Genomic DNA, 17,500 nt, shown 5'->3' on the forward strand with positions numbered 1-17,500 from the left:
TCGTGAATCACAGTCAGCGCGTGACTACTTCCTAAGCACTTCAAAGAGACACGCACACACAAGCGACGACAGTCAGGTTGATTTCAATAACACAATTAGACAGTTAAGACAATGAGCATTTCTAGATTTTACCAAATGCATGCATCAAGCAAATCCACTGCAGAAAAACACGCAGGCTATTGGCAATTGCCTGAGATGTGTTAACTGTCTATAAAATGAAGCATTTCTCCAGGCTGTCGGAATTGACCAACCACACAACGTTCCTATTGGAAGGTTCACTTTCAAAGATACACACGTGGCAATTGTCAGATTCTACAGGTATACGTAATCGTTGATTTGTAGAATGTGCCTTTCTCAGAGCTGTCAGAAAACGCACCACGAGGACAGCGTGGCTTGTCGTACAGTCAGAACAGCATCCAAAAACACACGCGACGACGTTCAAATCCAATAGTCATCCGTCAATTGATAAAACAACACAATAGACAGTTATTAGCATTCCTTGAGGTTGGTAGAACGTGTCACACACACAACGTGGCAGATCCGAGTTTCAGGTCTACATCCAAAGATGCACATGCACGTGACAAGAATCAGGTCCTATACAGGTGTCTGTTAATTGTTCAGATCATACAGGTATCAGACAAGTATTTCCCCCAGTGTCAAAGTTGCTGGTCCAAGATCCACACCAAAAGACACACACCTGATAACTGGTCAAATCCCACAGGACATAAAAGCAATCAGCAATAATTCACTGCGCACTGCCAGGAAACAGACAGACAGGCAGACACACACAGTTCCAGCCCAGCAGATCAGGTCAGAGGAACGCGTCTCTTCCAACAGACCGAGTGGACCCTAATTCTCCCTCCAACTCCTTCTCTCTGTATGGGGTGTGTGTGCAAGCGATTCCACACAATGTCATATAACAGGAGCAATAAGGACCCAGATACAACGGGGGCCAATAATAGGCCCAGGTGTTGAATCTATGGATGTGTGCGACTGTGTGATTGTGTGTCCGCCCGTCAGTCAGTTCGGTCTGCGCGCTCATCATGTTTGCAGGGGAGGGGTAGGGGGGGGGGGGGGGGGGGGGGAGGGGTACCCGAGGTATAGAAGGTGGGGTGGGTGGGTGAGTCTGCGAGTGTGTGTGTGTCTGCGCGTCTGCCAGTTTGTTGGGGAGCGAGAAACGGGTAGAGAGCGGGTGGAAGCGAGAGGTACCCCGGGTGGGTTTGGGGCGGGTAGGGGCACAACAACTAACAGGACACAAAAGACAAGTGTGACGGTTGAGTAGAGCGGAACGATAGAGGCTAAACAAAATTGTTGAAAGCCGAAGAAAGGGCCACAATCGACACAGAAAAGACAGGTTGCTGAAAAACCCTGAACAGGACATCATAAAAGAAGAGAAGAGAAGAGACGAGAAGAGAAGAGGGTTGGGGCCCGGGCTAACTGTTATAATAGTTTGTGTATTAGTGGTTCTGATTTTCACTTTCGATTCCGCCTGTTAAATTTTCCTCTCTTATATTTTGTGGTCATTGTTACAAGTCTTTGTGTTTTTTTGCAACGAAATGATGATATTTCCTGTATCAATAACTTTCTTTTTCTTGATGTCTTTAATCCGTCCTTCTGTCCTTTTGTAAGGTTTTACTGCATGTGCTATGTTTCGTTGCCACCTGAAATTTGGAACACTTCTTGGTCAATAAAAAGTGTACAGATTTGTGTCATGATTTTGTTCTTACTGGAACTATTTCACTCAAAACTAAAAGCTTAATGTTGTCCCATGTGCTTGCATTTTTTTTAACACGTCTTTTCGTCTCTGCCTTATCTTCCTATCCGTGTCTGTCTGCCAATCTGTCCGTCAATCTGTTCAGTCTTTTGCTCTCTCACTCTCTCTCTCTCTCTCTCTCTCTCTCTCTCTCTCTCTCTCTCTCTCTCTCTCTCTGTCTCTGTTTCTATTTCTCTCTCTCTCTCTCTCTCTCTCTCTCTCTCTCTTTCTGGATCTCTCTGCCTCTCTCTCACTCACTCTTTCTCCTCCCTCTCATGTATATTTAATATCTATGTGGGTAAATATCTTTTTCTTTATATATCTCTATTATGCTCGTTTACCGGTCTGCCTGTCTCCCTCTCGTTCTTTCGCACTGTCTGTGTCTCTCTGCACTCTTGTTTAAGTGTGTGTGCGTGCTAATACGGAGAGTGAGGTAAGACGAAAGATGACCTTTGTCCTTCATAAACAAGGTTTTCAAATTATAATCAAAGGGCCTCAAGCTCACCTTACCTATAATACGATTTCAAACCGTGGAAGGTAAACGGAAACGCACGACCCCACCTCCCACGCTTTCGCAGCCACAGCAAATGAAGATCAAAAGCCAGTTTGAATTCATGCTTCGACGCCATTTGTTTAATCGGTTGTAAATAAAAGACCATAAACCATAGCAATCCTTCTGCTGCATGTCGGGATGTGCCAGGATGTTGTGCTTTAAACAAAAAGCGAGCGGAAAAAACACGTCATCGTCAAAGTCCTCACCCGTCCTGTGACTTCTGATAAATGAGGAAGGTTATTCGCGTTTTGGCAAGAATAATATGCTTCTGCAGCATCTTTTTTTCTGTGCTTATCTGTCTGTCTGTCTGTCTTTCTGTCTCTCTTCCACCCTCTCTCTCTTCTCTCTCTCCCTCTTTCTGTCTCTCAATTATTTCCCTCGCTCTCTCTCTATTTTTATCTCTCTTCCTCTCTCTATGTTCCCTCTCTACTCCCTCTCTCCCCCCTTTCCGTCTCTCGCACTCTCTAACCTACACACACACACACACACACACACACAAACACACACACAAACACACACACAAACACACACAAACAAACACACACACAAACACACACACAAACACACACACACACACAGACACACACACACAGACACACACAGAGACACAGACACAAACACAAAAACAGACACAAACACAGAGACACACACAGAGACACACACAGACACACACAGAGACACACGCACACACAGACACACACAGACACACACACACAGACACACACACACACACACACAGACACAGACACACACACACACACACACACAGACACACACACACACACACACAGACACACACACACACACACAGACACACACACACACACACACACACACAGACACACACACACACACAGAGAGACACACACACAGACACACACACACACACACAGAGACACACACACACACACACACACAGACACACACACACACACACACACACACACACACACACACACAGAGACACACACACACACACACACATACACACACACACACACATTATCTCTCTCTCTCTCTGTCTCTCTTCGACTCTTTCTCTATTTTCCTCTTTCCGTCTCTGCCTCTTTTACTCTCTCTCTCTCTCTCTTTTCCTCTCTATCTCCCTCACTCTCTAGCTCTTTCTTTCTCATTGAGAGAGAGAGAGAGAGAGAGAGAGAGAGAGAGAGAGAGAGAGAGAGAGAGAGAGAGAGAGAGAGAGAGAGAGGAGAGAGAGAGAGAGAGAAAGAGAGAGAGAGAGAGGAGAGAGAGAGAGAGAAAGAGAGAGAGAGAGGGGGGGGGAAGAGAGAGAGTGAATGAGGCAGAGACGGAAAGAGGAAAATAGAGAGAGAGAGTCGAAGAGAGACACAGACAGAGACAGAGAAAGAGAAACAGAGACAGAGAGGCAGAGACAGAGAGGTGGGGGTGAGGGTAGGGGGGTAGCAGGGAACGAGTGGTTGTATAGCAAGTAGCATTGAATTCGACAAATCAGAAACGAATACAGGGCGGAAGCACATCCGTTTCGCAATAACGGCTCTTTGAAACCCTAACTACTTTGTCGCAATATCTCTTACAAATGACGAAATAAAGAATTACTATAAGCAGGTGTGCATTTTCCTGTAAAGAATAAGCGTTTAACACCTATGAATAATTCTGATTTAAACAGAGCTCTCTAACGTCGGAGGTCAAAACCGAAAGAGAGAAGAAATGGGATGTAAGAATCGTCACACATTGTTGGTTGAACAGCAATACACTGCGTCATGCTTTCTTTCGCGGCGTTGGTGGGACAAGTTTTCCCAGTTTTTGACAGCAGTTGAACTGGATTTGGTTCTATTGTTGTAACATCCCCCTTTTCCCTCCCACCCTTACATCCTCTCTTAAATTCCCTTTAATGTACAAGCAGTCATTCAAACAGATCGAGCTTAATCATTTTCCGGTTGAACCCTTACACACACACATACATACACACACGCAAGCATGCACGCACACACACACACACACACACAAACACACTGTCACCAAAACACACACACACACACACACACACACACACACACACACACACACACACACACACACACACACACATACGCGGCGCACGCACGCATGCACACACACACGCACACACAGTTACCCCATTCCCCTCAGTTCATGCAAAAGCGTCTTTGCTATTGTCACACCCAAACCGCCCCCTCCCGAGTCAGTGCCTGGTTACATACTCCCTCCCACCTCTTGTGTTGTGTGTCCTTCCTCTTTCCTGATGGTTGGCAAACTATTTAACTGTGTAAACTCCTCCCAGTTATTTCTTTCCTCTCTCCTCCTCCTCCACTTCACCGCGTCCTCCTCTTAAAGCCATCCTCTCTCCTCCTCCTCCTCCACTTCACCACGTCCTCCTCTTAAAGCCATCCTCTCTCCTCCTCCTCCACCACTTCACCACGTCCTCCTCTTAAAGCCATCCTCTCTCCTCCTCCTCCTCCACTTCACCACGTCCTCCTCTTAAAGCCATCCTCTCTCCTCCTCCTCCTCCACTTCACCACGTCCTCCTCTTAAAGCCATCCTCTCTCCTCCTCCTCCTCCACTTCACCACGTCCTCCTCTTAAAGCCATCCTCTTTCCTCCTCCTCCACTTCACCACGTCCTCCTCTTAAAGCCATCCTCTCTCCTCCTCCTCCACTTCACCACGTCCTCCTCTTAAAGCCATCCTCTCTCCTCCTCCTCCACTTCACCACGTCCTCCTCTTAAAGCCATCCTCTCTCCTCCTCCTCCACTTCACCACGTCCTCCTCTTAAAGCCATCCTCTCTCCTCCTCCTCCACTTCACCACGTCCTCCTCTTAAAGCCATCCTCTCTCCTCCTCCTCCACTTCACCACGTCCTCCTCTTAAAGCTATCCTCTCTCCTCCTCCTCCACTTCACCACGTCCTCCTCTTAAAGCTATCATCTCTCCTCCTCCTCCACTTCACCACGTCCTCCTCTTAAAGCCATCCTCCCTCCTCCTCCTCCACTTCACCACGTCCTCCTCTTAAAGCCATCCTCTCTCCTCCTCTTAAAGCCATCCTCTCTCCTCCTCCTCCACTTCACCACGTCCTCCTCTTAAAGCCATCCTCTCTCCTCCTCCTCCACTTCACCACGTCCTCCTCTTAAAGCTATCATCTCTCCTCCTCCTCCACTTCACCACGTCCTCCTCTTAAAGCTATCCTCTCTCCTCCTCCTCCACTTCACCACGTCCTCCTCTTAAAGCCATCCTCTCTCCTCCTCCTCCACTTCACCACGTCCTCCTCTTAAAGCCATCCTCTCTCCTCCTCCTCCACTTCACCACGTCCTCCTCTTAAAGCTATCCTCTCTCCTCCTCCTCCACTTCACCACGTCCTCCTCTTAAAGCTATCCTCTCTCCTCCTCCTCCACTTCACCACGTCCTCCTCTTAAAGCCATCCTCTCTCCTCCTCATCCACTTCACCACGTCCTCCTCTTAAAGCCATCCTCTCTCCTCCTCATCCACTTCACCACGTCCTCCTCTTAAAGCTATCCTCTCTCCTCCTCCTCCACTTCACCACGTCCTCCTCTTAAAGCTATCCTCTCTCCTCCTCCTCCACTTCACCACGTCCTCCTCTTTAAGCTATCCTCTCTCCTCCTCCTCCACTTCACCACGTCCTCCTCTTAAAGCCATCCTCTCTCCTCCTCGTCCACTTCACCACGTCCTCCTCTTAAAGCCATCCTCTCTCCTCCTCCTCCACTTCACCACGTCCTCCTCTTAAAGCTATCCTCTCTCCTCCTCCTCCACTTCACCACGTCCTCCTCTTAAAGCTATCCTCTCTCCTCCTCCTCCACTTCACCACGTCCTCCTCTTAAAGCCATCCTCTCTCCTCCTCCTCCACTTCACCACGTCCTCCTCTTAAAGCCATCCTCTCTCCTCCTCCTCCACTTCACCACGTCCTCCTCTTAAAGCCATCCTCTCTCCTCCTCCTCCACTTCACCACCTCCTCCTCTTAAAGCCATCCTCTCTCCTCCTCCTCCACTTCACCACGTCCTCCTCTTAAATCCATCCTCTCTCCTCCTCCTCCACTTCACCACGTCCTCCTCTTAAAGCCATCCTCTCTCCTCCTCTTAAAGCCATCCTCTCTCCTCCTCTTAAAGCCATCCTCTCTCCTCCTCTTAAAGCCATCCTCTCTCCTCCTCTTAAAACCATCCTCTCTCCTCTGTAAATTGCATTAATAGAACTAAAGGTATAGATGTCTTAGAAATATACGGGGGCGCTCTGAATCCAGAATCCAGTGGCGTGGTGGTAAGACGTTGGCCTCCTAATCGGAAGGTCGTGAGTTCGAATCCCTGTCGCTGCTGCCTGGTGGGTTAAGAGTGGAGATTTTTCCGATCTCCCAGGTCAACTGATGTGCAGACCTGCTGGTGACTTAACCCCCTTCGTGTGTACACGCAAGCACAAGACCAAGTGCGCACGGAAAAGATCCTGTAATCAATGTCGGAGTTCGGTGGGTTATAGATACACGAAAATATCCAGCATGCCTACTCAACGAAAGCGGAGTGAAGCTGACTATGCTCTCAGAGTATAGTGTGGGGAACCCAAATGGGCAAACGAGCTCGCACGTAACCAGAACAATTCTGGAACGCTGAAGAAGAAGAAGAAGGTTCCGCATCACTCTTACTTGCACCCTTGTTGCACATGACGTATCTGGATTCAGAGCGCCCCCGTATATTTCTAAGACATCCATACCTTTAGTTTTATTAATGCAATTTACACCATGTTAGAGTGTGAACAGATATGTGGTGGTTTACCTGTTGACAAGGGAAAGAGAGAATATGGAAATAAAAGAGGTCAACACAGCGAGCAGAGTCCTTCTTTCCAGTTTTGGGACGCTATCCCAGGAAAAACGTGTGTCCACTTTAAAGTTATGAGTGTGTTTCTGTGAAGCGATTGCATAACACACCCTTTCAAAAACGTAACAGCAGAGGTTGCGCAAAACTGAAGGACTTTTTGATACTCGATACGAATATATTTCATTTCCCCCCTTTTTTTCCCTTCAAACTCATGACAGCTACAGAGACTTTCCAAAGAGGTCCATATCAATATCTGAACAGATAGCCAACGAACAATTTAAGTGGCGAGCCTTTAAAAAGTTCACTTTTTTTGAAAGACAGTTTTAAAAGATGGAGGGGTGTCGTATTATTTTTGTTTGTAATACTTTCATTCTGATTTTGTTGCCTTTCCTTGTAAATTTCTACGTTTTTGTTTCTTTTTGAAAGATGGGCGTGTTACATCTCTCATAAGGAAGGAAAAATTAAAACTTTGAAAATGCAAACACGTCCCGGAAGAGCCATACAGTTTGAAGGTATTGTCAAAAACGGAGGGGATTTTTACTGCGACAATTATGATTTTCCCCTCGTTCTTACAAATATCAATTTATTATTTGCCTGGCGACGAACATTCATTTAACAACGCAAGAAGCACGTCGTATGATGGCTCCGTACAATTTAAAAAAACCCAGCCTTTTGTCTAACCTCTTGCTAGATATTGTCCGTAAACGCTTTCCTATTAAAGAAGGTGGGTGACCCCTCCCTCCTCCTCTCCCCTCCCCTCTCACCCCCCCTCCATACAGAAACACCACCTGCCTCAAGACAGGTCGTTTGGTCCCGACAGGACGTACGTCAAACACTTTTAGTCCGTCGGTCAAAAAAGTTTTAAAAGAAAAAATACAGAAATAAAGCCGCCTGATGTGTTCCACGCATGAATGTGTACGGTTTACCTTAAATTAACACACAATGGAAACCAATAACTTTTCAGCATTGTAAAAACGTATCCTTAAATTAACACACATGGAAACCAATAACTTTTCAGCATTGTGAAAACGTAACGCTGCGCAAACAATTGAGTAACTTACAAACGTATCCAACATTTATGTATTTCTAATAAGTCCTCTTTTCTAATTGTGTTCTGTCGTACTCAGTCGAAGGTAATGCATTGTTAATTAAGTTAGACCAAATTTGTTGTACATTGTTATTCAATTCAGATAAAGAGCCACAATGAAGTAGAATAAGCGTAAAATGCAACATAGTTACACACATACAATTAATGTCAACAGCTCATCTGGACGAAACTCATTAATGTCTGAAGTCTCCATTTGTTATTGAGATGCGTTTGCATCAGTGTGTTTATATAGAATTTGCACGAAGACTCAAATCTACAAGGTTTAGTTGAGGTTGTTTTTAGTGTAATACTCTTATTGTGATCCAATGATGAAATCATGTAACTCTCGGAAGTCATCTAAAAGAGCTCGATAACAAGTCTTTATCTAAATGATGATACAATAAACTTTTGACAAAGGGTGTATTTTAGAAGCAAGTAGAAACAAGTCGCGTAAGGCGAAATTACAACATTTAGTCAAGCTGTCGAACTAACAGAATGAAACTGAACTCACTGCATTTTTACAGCAAGAGCGTATACTCGTAGCATCGTCAGTCCACCGCTCGATGCACAGGCAGTGAAATTGACAAGAAGAGCGGGGTAGTAGTTGCGCCGAGAAGGATAGCACGCTTTTCTTTATCTCTATTCTTTTTAACTTTCTGAGCGTGTTTTTAATCCAAACATATCACATCTATATGTTTTTGGAATCAGGAACCCACAAGGAATAAGATGAAATTGTTTTTAAATCGATTTCGGAAATTTTATTTTAATAATAATTTTTATATTTTTAATTTTCAGAGCTTGTTTTTAATCCGATTATAACATATTTATATGTTTTTGGAATCAGAAAATAATGAAGAATAAGATAAACGTAAATTTGGATCGTTTTATAAAAAAATGTTTTTTTTTACAATTTTCAGATTTTTAATGACCAAAGTCATTAATTAATTTTTAAGCCATCAAACTGAAATGCAATACCGAAGTCCGGCCTTCGTCGAAGATTGCTTGGCCAAAATTTCAATCAATTTGATTGAAAAATGAGGGTGTGACAGTGCCGCCTCAACTTTTACAAAAAGCCGGATATGACGTCATCAAAGACATTTATCGAAAAAAAGAAAACAACGTCCGGGGATATCATTCCCAGGAACTCTCATGTCAAATTTCATAAAGATCGGTCCAGCAGTTTAGTCTGAATCGCTCTACACACTCACACACACACACACGCACACACACACACACATACACCACGACCCTCGTCTCGATTCCCCCTCTATGTTAAAACATTTAGTCAAAACTTGACTAAATGTAAAAAAGAAGCCACTGTAACATTTCCTAATTAGGTTTGTCATGTATGACTTTTAAGTCGATATGTAGCTAACAATCAGTGCAATATGTCTTAAATGCGTTTTGTCATGCATGGCCATTACCCAAGTAAGAAGCAAGCGATAGCAGATAATAAGGTTAAGAAGGTAGCAAGAAGAACACATAGTTAACAATAAGTGCAATATGTCTTAAATGCGTTTTGTCATGCATGGCCATTACCCAAGTAAGAAGCAAGCGATAGCAGATAATAAGGTTAAGAAGGTAGCAAGAAGAACACATAGTTAACAATAAGTGCAATATGTCTTAAATGCGTTTTGTCATGCATGGGCTTTACCAAGGCAAGAAGCTCGCAAGGCAGATCATTAGGTTAAAAAAGTAGCAACAAGAATACGAAAAGGCATAAATCCAAATGCTTTCTCTCATAAGAGACCTGTCTGAACTAATGCCTCATCAAGTCAATGACAAGACACAATAATTACTTAGCGTCTCAGCAACGTAAGACGGGAAATCAAAGGGGAATCTTAGAGTCGTCATCCGTTGGGTCAATGTTTTCAATCAACAAAATGACATTTGATGTCGCGGCAAAAAAATCATTCAGGTTGACATCAGGAAGCTATAAAACCAAAGAGAGCGGAAAAAGCAGAATCTTATTTAAAATTAAAAGCTGAAAAACCCTTGTTCCCTCCTCGAGCTTGTGGAAATAATGGCGAGAGGTGGGGCGCGCCAAGCCAAGCGAGAGCTATGGAATCCGAGGCAACGCGCAGCCCTTTGTCCTCCATTTCATTTCAATATTTGCCAAACCAGTTCATGTAAATCTTTTTAAAACGTCCCGGATGAACCTGGCTCAAACAAGAACACCCCTGACATGCCATTGTCGCGACCGCAGGCCGAAGCTATTAAATCTATTATCCCAGCATTTCTATGGGCCTGACGTCTTCGAGTCCTTTCTTCTCTCAATGTGGGACTTTTTGTATGTCATTTTCCATAAAATACATAAGAGTATTTTCTTAAAATCCAAGCGGTAAGGGAGCACACAAGGAAAAAAGTGAAAGCAAGAATCAGCTCATAATGTGTGTGTGTGCGTGTGTGTATGTGTGTATGTCTTTGGTGGAGCGGCAAACAAAAAGAAGAACGCAATGCAAGTGCAAACACTGACTATTGTGACCAGACAAAACACACACGGTAAGGACACACGCACAATATTAATGTTCAAACTTAGCACGACCCTTGAACCAAAAGCATTGCTCGCTGAAATGATAATGCCATTTATTTCTGTGCCTTTGTGAGGGAGATCCGTGAGAAAAATAGACCTATGTCCTTTTGTACTTTATGAACCTGAGAGACGAACTGTTGGATATGTATATGTCTTCTTTTAAAGCACATGTACCATCTCGTGTCATTTAGACCAACACAAAACTGTCCCAGCTTTTTACATGTAAAAAGAGCATCTCTCTACTAGGACATATACAAAATCTACAACTTTCCCTTCTGTTTAGTGTGATTTTTTTTTAATTCGTTGAACTAAACTCGTTACCGATACCTGATTTTTCTGCGATCAGTCAGGAGGCCTAGTAGCTCAGTTGCCGATAGAGCATTAAACTTGTGATCCTTGGGTCACGGTTCGAATCCAGGCCGGGACGGACACATGGGTCAACTTTATGTGCAAACTCAGAGACGGTATCCAATCCCATCCTCGTGTTACCACAGTGGCACGTAAAAGACCTCGGTCATTCTGCCATATTTGTGCAAGAAGCTGATTACATCTAAACACGCACACATATTGGTAGTGCGACTATTGTTCTTGCGAGCTTTTTACTTCAGAAGCGACCCACATTTTCCAGCAATGGGAACATGGAATTGGAAATGGAAACTAACAAATAAACAAAATCTTCAAACTTCACGCTGAAAGCAGCTAGGCTGTTTAGTTTTGCTGTTTCTCTAAGTGGAAGACAGCTTGTATCTCGTGTAAAAGCCTGGACAGCTATCAGCTATATGTGGTTGTCTCCATGATTGTTTTCACGGGATAGAAGTTACCTTTAAGGTATCACTTATTTCTGAAAGGATTTATCAAACAAACGCGCTAGCTTTGAAAGGTCGTGTTATAAGCAGAACATTACTTTGCCATACGCAATTATTACATGCTTATGCAGTTATGGTAAACTGAAAGTGTGTCATGACATTTTTGTTGTTATCAAAGTATCAATGCTTTCGAAGGAATGAACAAAAGTTGGCAACAACCCCGTGAAGATTATCCATTAAAGCGACTTTCGCCTGTTATGATAACGATGTTTTTAAAGTAGATTTTACCTTCACTTTTCAGGATTGAGAAACCGGCGCTGCAGCTAGTCCAAGGTTATACTCAGTCATCGGTAGCGTACTGCTTCTATGCGAAATCTCTAATATTATTTTAGTATTTCATTAAAAAAAATTGCGTCTCTTCGGTCTCTGAGTTTGAAAATGTCTAATTAGCGGCATGTATTTTACTTAGTTTTAGAAGAATGTTGTGTCAAATAATACTTATGAATTATTCAATGTGATTCGTTGTTTCTGTAGTTGTTGTTTTGTTGCTGCTGCGGCAGCTGCTGGTTTGTTACTTCTTTAGTTCATGTTGGTTGGTTTTGGTGACAGCAACGACGACAACAACGACAATGATGATGTCGACGACGACAACGACGTCGACGAAGACAATGATCACGATAACGATAACGATAACGATGACGACAGCACAATTGCGTTTTGACAGAATAAGATAACTTTGGCAAGAACAATAACTTTACACGAAGAAAACCAATATCAGACACAGTACTTTCAGAGAAAAAACACACACTTTCTTCCAATGCACTTATTTTACAACGTCATCAATCTATACCAGTCAAACAAAAATCTTCGCCGCTTTGTACTTTCTCGGCGGCAGCAAGTTCAACAACCACCCCAACCCCCACTCCCGCCCCCACCCCCATCCTAAAGCTCAAAGTTATTGTAGAAATCAAACTTCATTTTCTCAGTGACTGAGGCATACACAGAAAAGCAAACGGACAAAAAATCCAAGAGAAGCCAAGGAGGCTTTTCTCTCATCAAAACTTCACTTATTACGTAAGTCAACATTGGCGGAGCAGCGCTGAAATCAATCAATTCAAACAGGGGACGTGAAGAGCGGGCAACGTTGGGGGGCCCAATAGATGTCCACACTGCAAACTGCCAAAAATGGAAAATGGAATTGGCATTGCAGACTATGGCTGTCAGAGCTTAGAGGTTTTGTTAGCACAAAATGGGACTAGTTAGGGGAAAGCAGGAATGACAGAGGTTGCCCGGACAGAACACAGGATGGCTGTGGTACAGAGAAACGGTGAGAGCGAGAGAGAGAGAGAGAGAGAGAGAGAGAGAGAGAGAGAGAGAGAGAGAGAGAGAGAGAGAGAGAGAGAGAGAGAGAGAGAGAGAGGAGGGGGGGCAGAGAGAAAGAGAGAGAGAGACAGGGAGAGACAGAGTGAAACAGACAGAGAGAGAGAGAGAGAGAGAGAGAGAGGACAGAGAGAGAGAGAGAGAGAGAGAGGGGGGGGGGGGCAGAGAGAGAGAGAGAGAGAGAGAGAGAGAGAGAGAGAGGGCAGAGAGAGAAAGAGATAGAGAGAGATAAAGAGAGAGAGAGCGAGAGAGAGACACACATTGTTGACATAAAACATTTTTGACAAAGATAAAGAAAAGAGAAAATCAAATAAGAGAGACAACTGGACACTAACGACACATATTTGGGACAGGGAGTGGGGTAGGGGGGATGGCAAAAGATTCGGAGACAGAATGTAGGAAGGTCATAAGCAAGGAAGGGGAGGAACAAAACACCGAATAGAGACACGGTGGGCTGGGATAGGAGGAGGAGGGGGGTCGGGGGGGGGGGGGGGGGGGTCGGGGGTGAAGAGGATTTGAGAGAGAAAGAGACTGTAGGATGGATGAATACAAAAAAATTATGTTATATTTTAATGGACAATAAAGTGCTGTTATTGTTATTGTTATTACTATATAAGAAATAAGGGCATTAAGGGTAGGCGCGTGGGGAGGTGAAAAGGAATCAGAGTCAGAGGTTGTAAGACAGATAATGGTGTGTGCGTAAAGAAAATGAAACAAAACGAGACTGAAATATGAACTAATTAACAAATAGACAAATACAAAGAAAGAAGTTATAAAGGAGACAGAAAGATAAGATAATGGTAGATAAATAAAACAGGTTTAATCAGTCCAAAAACGTCTTTAAAATGGCGTTGCTGACAGTGCAGTTATGTTTAAAATCATGCACAGACACAGCTCCGATACAGAAAATGACCAATCTGGCTTAAACATGCAGAATCGGAAAGTTTGAAACAAGAGATTTATCTGATCATGGTCTAGAATTCAGTAAAACTTGATGTGTTCAAATTTTCAATCGGCAAAATGAACACAGGTTAAAAAAAAACCACAGAATGTCTATTTCCTCGCTTCACGTTTCTAGAATATCTAGGGAAACTCCTTGACAATGCCCTCAAAATCTGCTGCATGCACACAGCACTTTAAGAGCCGAAACCAGGACATTTTCAAGAATGGGAAATGCAAACAAAAAAGAAGAAACAAGAAGCTAAAGAAGAAAGAGCATATCAGAAGGGAGGACGCCTTCGTGTGACAAAGAGGCAAAGTTGAAGAACAACTCTCCCACGGACTTGAACCAATGCAGCCCACAAAGGTTGCGTCCATGTGACCCCACATTTATTATACTGACAACAACAAAACATTGAAATGGAGGAAAATGCTTCAATCTTTATTCCCCCTTCGTTCTTTCCCTCAGCCCCTTGTTGTGCAACAGTGATTTTGAGCAAGACAGACAAAGTTGTCCTACAGGCGAAGGCAGCTATCCCCGTCTATTTTCTGTCGACGCCCTTTTATTGACAATTCCATTTTCCACCCTACATAACTTTTTTGAATCAGAGAGTGTTTAAAGCGTCAGTCACGGTTTAGTGGGTGAATTAGTTTGCGAGTCTGTTCGTTGGCTGGATGGTTTTCTGGTTGGTCGGTCGGTTGGTTGGTTGGTTGGTTGGTTGGTTGATTGAATCGTTCGCCTGTTTGTTAGTCGTAAGCTTATTTGTTTTCTGGTTCCTTTCTTCATTTGTTTTCCTGCAATATTTCCTTAACTTCTTTTTCAAACTGTTTGTTGGTTTAAGAGAAAACATAACCAGAATGCAACGGTCCAATAGATAACAAGGATTCTTAATTCACTGTGTCTATACACTTTCAGTAACAATTCAAGCAACTGACTTCTGATAAGAAAATTAAGACGCAGGATTCCGCACGTTTGAGGGATTCAGAAAAGTCATAATTGGAAAACAGATAAAATATTAAAAAGCAAATCTTTATAATGCAGTTGTCACAATGCGATACAAACATTCCTTCACATGTCCCAAGTTCACACATGCATTTGGTCTTCTACTGGCACATGGTAAGAGAAAAGCAAGTTGAAGACCGGTTCTTTAAACGCAGAGATATATTGAGAGACGTCAGACATGGAGAGAGTGCAGAGAAAGGGCTTGTAATGTATTTGCTATATTGTCAGTATTTACATTCAGAAAAAAACCTTTGAGAAGAATGGGCAGACAGCGCTTGTCGGTGAAATACTGTCGTGGTTTCATCACACAGACGAGGTTGCTTTGTTGTCCCTGCGCTTTCAATCGCTTCATTCCCCTCGCGTTTATTATAAACGGCCTCCCCCCTTTTCTTACACTCCAATTTTCATCTGTAAAGATGGAATTGTGGGTCCCCCCACTTGGGCCAAAGAAATATGGCAGAAGCTTTCTTCTTTTCCTTTCTTCTCGCTGTTCTATACTCGACCCCCTGAAATCTATTCTTCCCCTGTATTCGTCTGTATTTTTATTCGGTATTCTTTTCTGGGGCCGTGTATTCATCAAATCTTTTTTCAAGTTTTTCTTTTTTCTTTTCGGTAGAGTGTTGTTGACTGCCGCTCGACGGGCAATGGTCGGGTGCGTGCAAGATTGTGAGATCGGGTATTGTCGGGTGTTAAACAAGCGCACCTGTGCTGGCTGACACATTAATAGGTCCGTAAGTGTTTGGAAAATAAAGTCAGTCCCCCTCATGGAGGCCAAGGCCCCGCCGTGCCTCTATGGTCACGAGAGGGAGGAAATTAAAAAAAAAGTTTGTTTAAGAAATCGGGGGAGCATTGTGTGCACAATATTCTTTAATGCATTTCTGAGGTGAAATTGGTTGGTTAGACTCGCTGTCTAGGGTCGTACCTAACAACCCCCTCCACCCCCCCTCACCCCCCCCCCTCACCACCCCATTTTGTTTAAACAGAGTGCCGATCGTGCCAAAATGTATTGTCCGACTGTCTGTCTCTCTCTTTCTTCCTCTGTTTCTGTCTTTTCTCTCTCTCTCTCTCTCTCTCTCTCTCTTTCTCTCTCTCTTTTTCTCTCTCTCTCTCTCTCTCTCTCTCTCTCCCTCTCTCTCTCTCTCTCTCTCTCTCTCTCTCTCTCTCTCTCTCTCTCTCTCTCTCTCTCTCCGTGTCTCCCTCTGTGTTCTCTCGTTCTTTTTATTTCTATTATATATACCTCTCTCTGTCTTTCTCCCTCCCTGTATACATATCTCTTTCTCTGTGAGTTTTTCTCCCTCTCTTATTTTCTCTCCCCTCCCTCTCTGTGTCTGTCTGTCTGTCTGTCTGTCTGTCTGTCTGTCTGTCTGTCTGTCTGTCTGTCTGTCTGTCTGTCTGTCTGTCTGTCTGTCTGTCTGTCTGTCTGCCTGCCTGTCTGTCTGTCTGTCTGTCTGTCTGTCTGTCAAAGTCTCTGTCTGTTGTAACTCTGTATGTCTTTCTCTGTATATACGAGTCTCTGTCTCTCTGACTGTCTGTCTTTCCCTTCTTGTCTCCCTTCCTCCTTTTCTATGTCCCTCCCTCTCACCCTATCTCTGCCCCTAGTTTTCTCTCTCATTTCTCCCTCCCTCTCTCCCTCCCTCCCTCCCTCTATCTTCTCCGAATTTTGATCACACCCAAAATCTCCCTCTTTAGTGTGGGTTGTGTTATTAAAATCATAACTACTTGGCACAAAGGAGGTTGAATGGCAGCTGAAAAGCTCACATTTTCTCTCTCATCTAAACCCTATGAGTCACGCAAAAGGTGGGTTTGTGGTTGGTGCCACCCTTGAGTCTCTCCTTTGTCGTGGGACGCTGGTGTTGGGTCTAGTCAAATAACTGTCTTTTGTCAGCTATTGTGTACAGCCGGACGTACATTGTACCACCAGATTCGATGCAGATACCGGGCTCTCCACCTTACACCCACCCATCCACCTCACCACCACCCCTCTTCTCAGGCTCTTCAGTTCCCCCAGCCCCCGTCAGCTCTTTCAGTTCCCCCTCCCCCCCCCCTCCTCCCACCTTCAAATTTATTTTCATTTTAAGTCTCCCACCCACTGACTTATTATCCTCTTCCACAAACCCGTATCGTCGTCGTGATTTTTCTTTGATTATTTTGACCGATTGCATTATAAAATAACGTTCGTCAACTATGTTCATATCAACTTTCAAATAGGTTCGCCACAGTCTGCAGTTAGTATCGCCATTATGACCATCAGTATTGGCAGCACTAACAACAACAACTGAGAACCCTTTCTTCGCCGTCGTAAACAAAACAATGGAAACAAACTGCCAAACGCTTTACATGCACGACGCAACAACAAGCAATGCTTATCCATCAAGTTGTATTCAAAACACATTACAATTCAACGACACTGATTGTTTTCACTAACGCTTTCTTTATATGATTGTTTCTTGTTCAAGTGTCTATCGTCGTCAAACTCAGCAATCTTGCTGTCGCCAGCGTCGTCGTTGTCGTCATCATCAACTGACTTATTTCTCGATTTTAGTAGTGCTTTTAATACAATTATCCCCCACATGCTGTTTGACAAGCTGTCAGCCCTGAACGTACATCCGTCCATCTGTCATTGGGTTTTAGACTTTCTCT

General features: G+C 43.8%; 1 protein-coding gene across 4 annotated transcripts in view; it reads right to left on the minus strand.

Moving 5' to 3' along the window:
* Nucleotides 1-17,500, minus strand: part of LOC138971330 (transcription factor SOX-6-like) — a 328,814-nt gene that overhangs the window by 143,386 nt on the left and 167,928 nt on the right. The gene's annotated exons all lie outside the window — the stretch shown is intronic.

The sequence above is a fragment of the Littorina saxatilis genome, linkage group LG7, assembly GCF_037325665.1.
Source record: "Littorina saxatilis isolate snail1 linkage group LG7, US_GU_Lsax_2.0, whole genome shotgun sequence".
Classification (NCBI taxonomy): Eukaryota; Metazoa; Mollusca; class Gastropoda; order Littorinimorpha; family Littorinidae; genus Littorina; species Littorina saxatilis.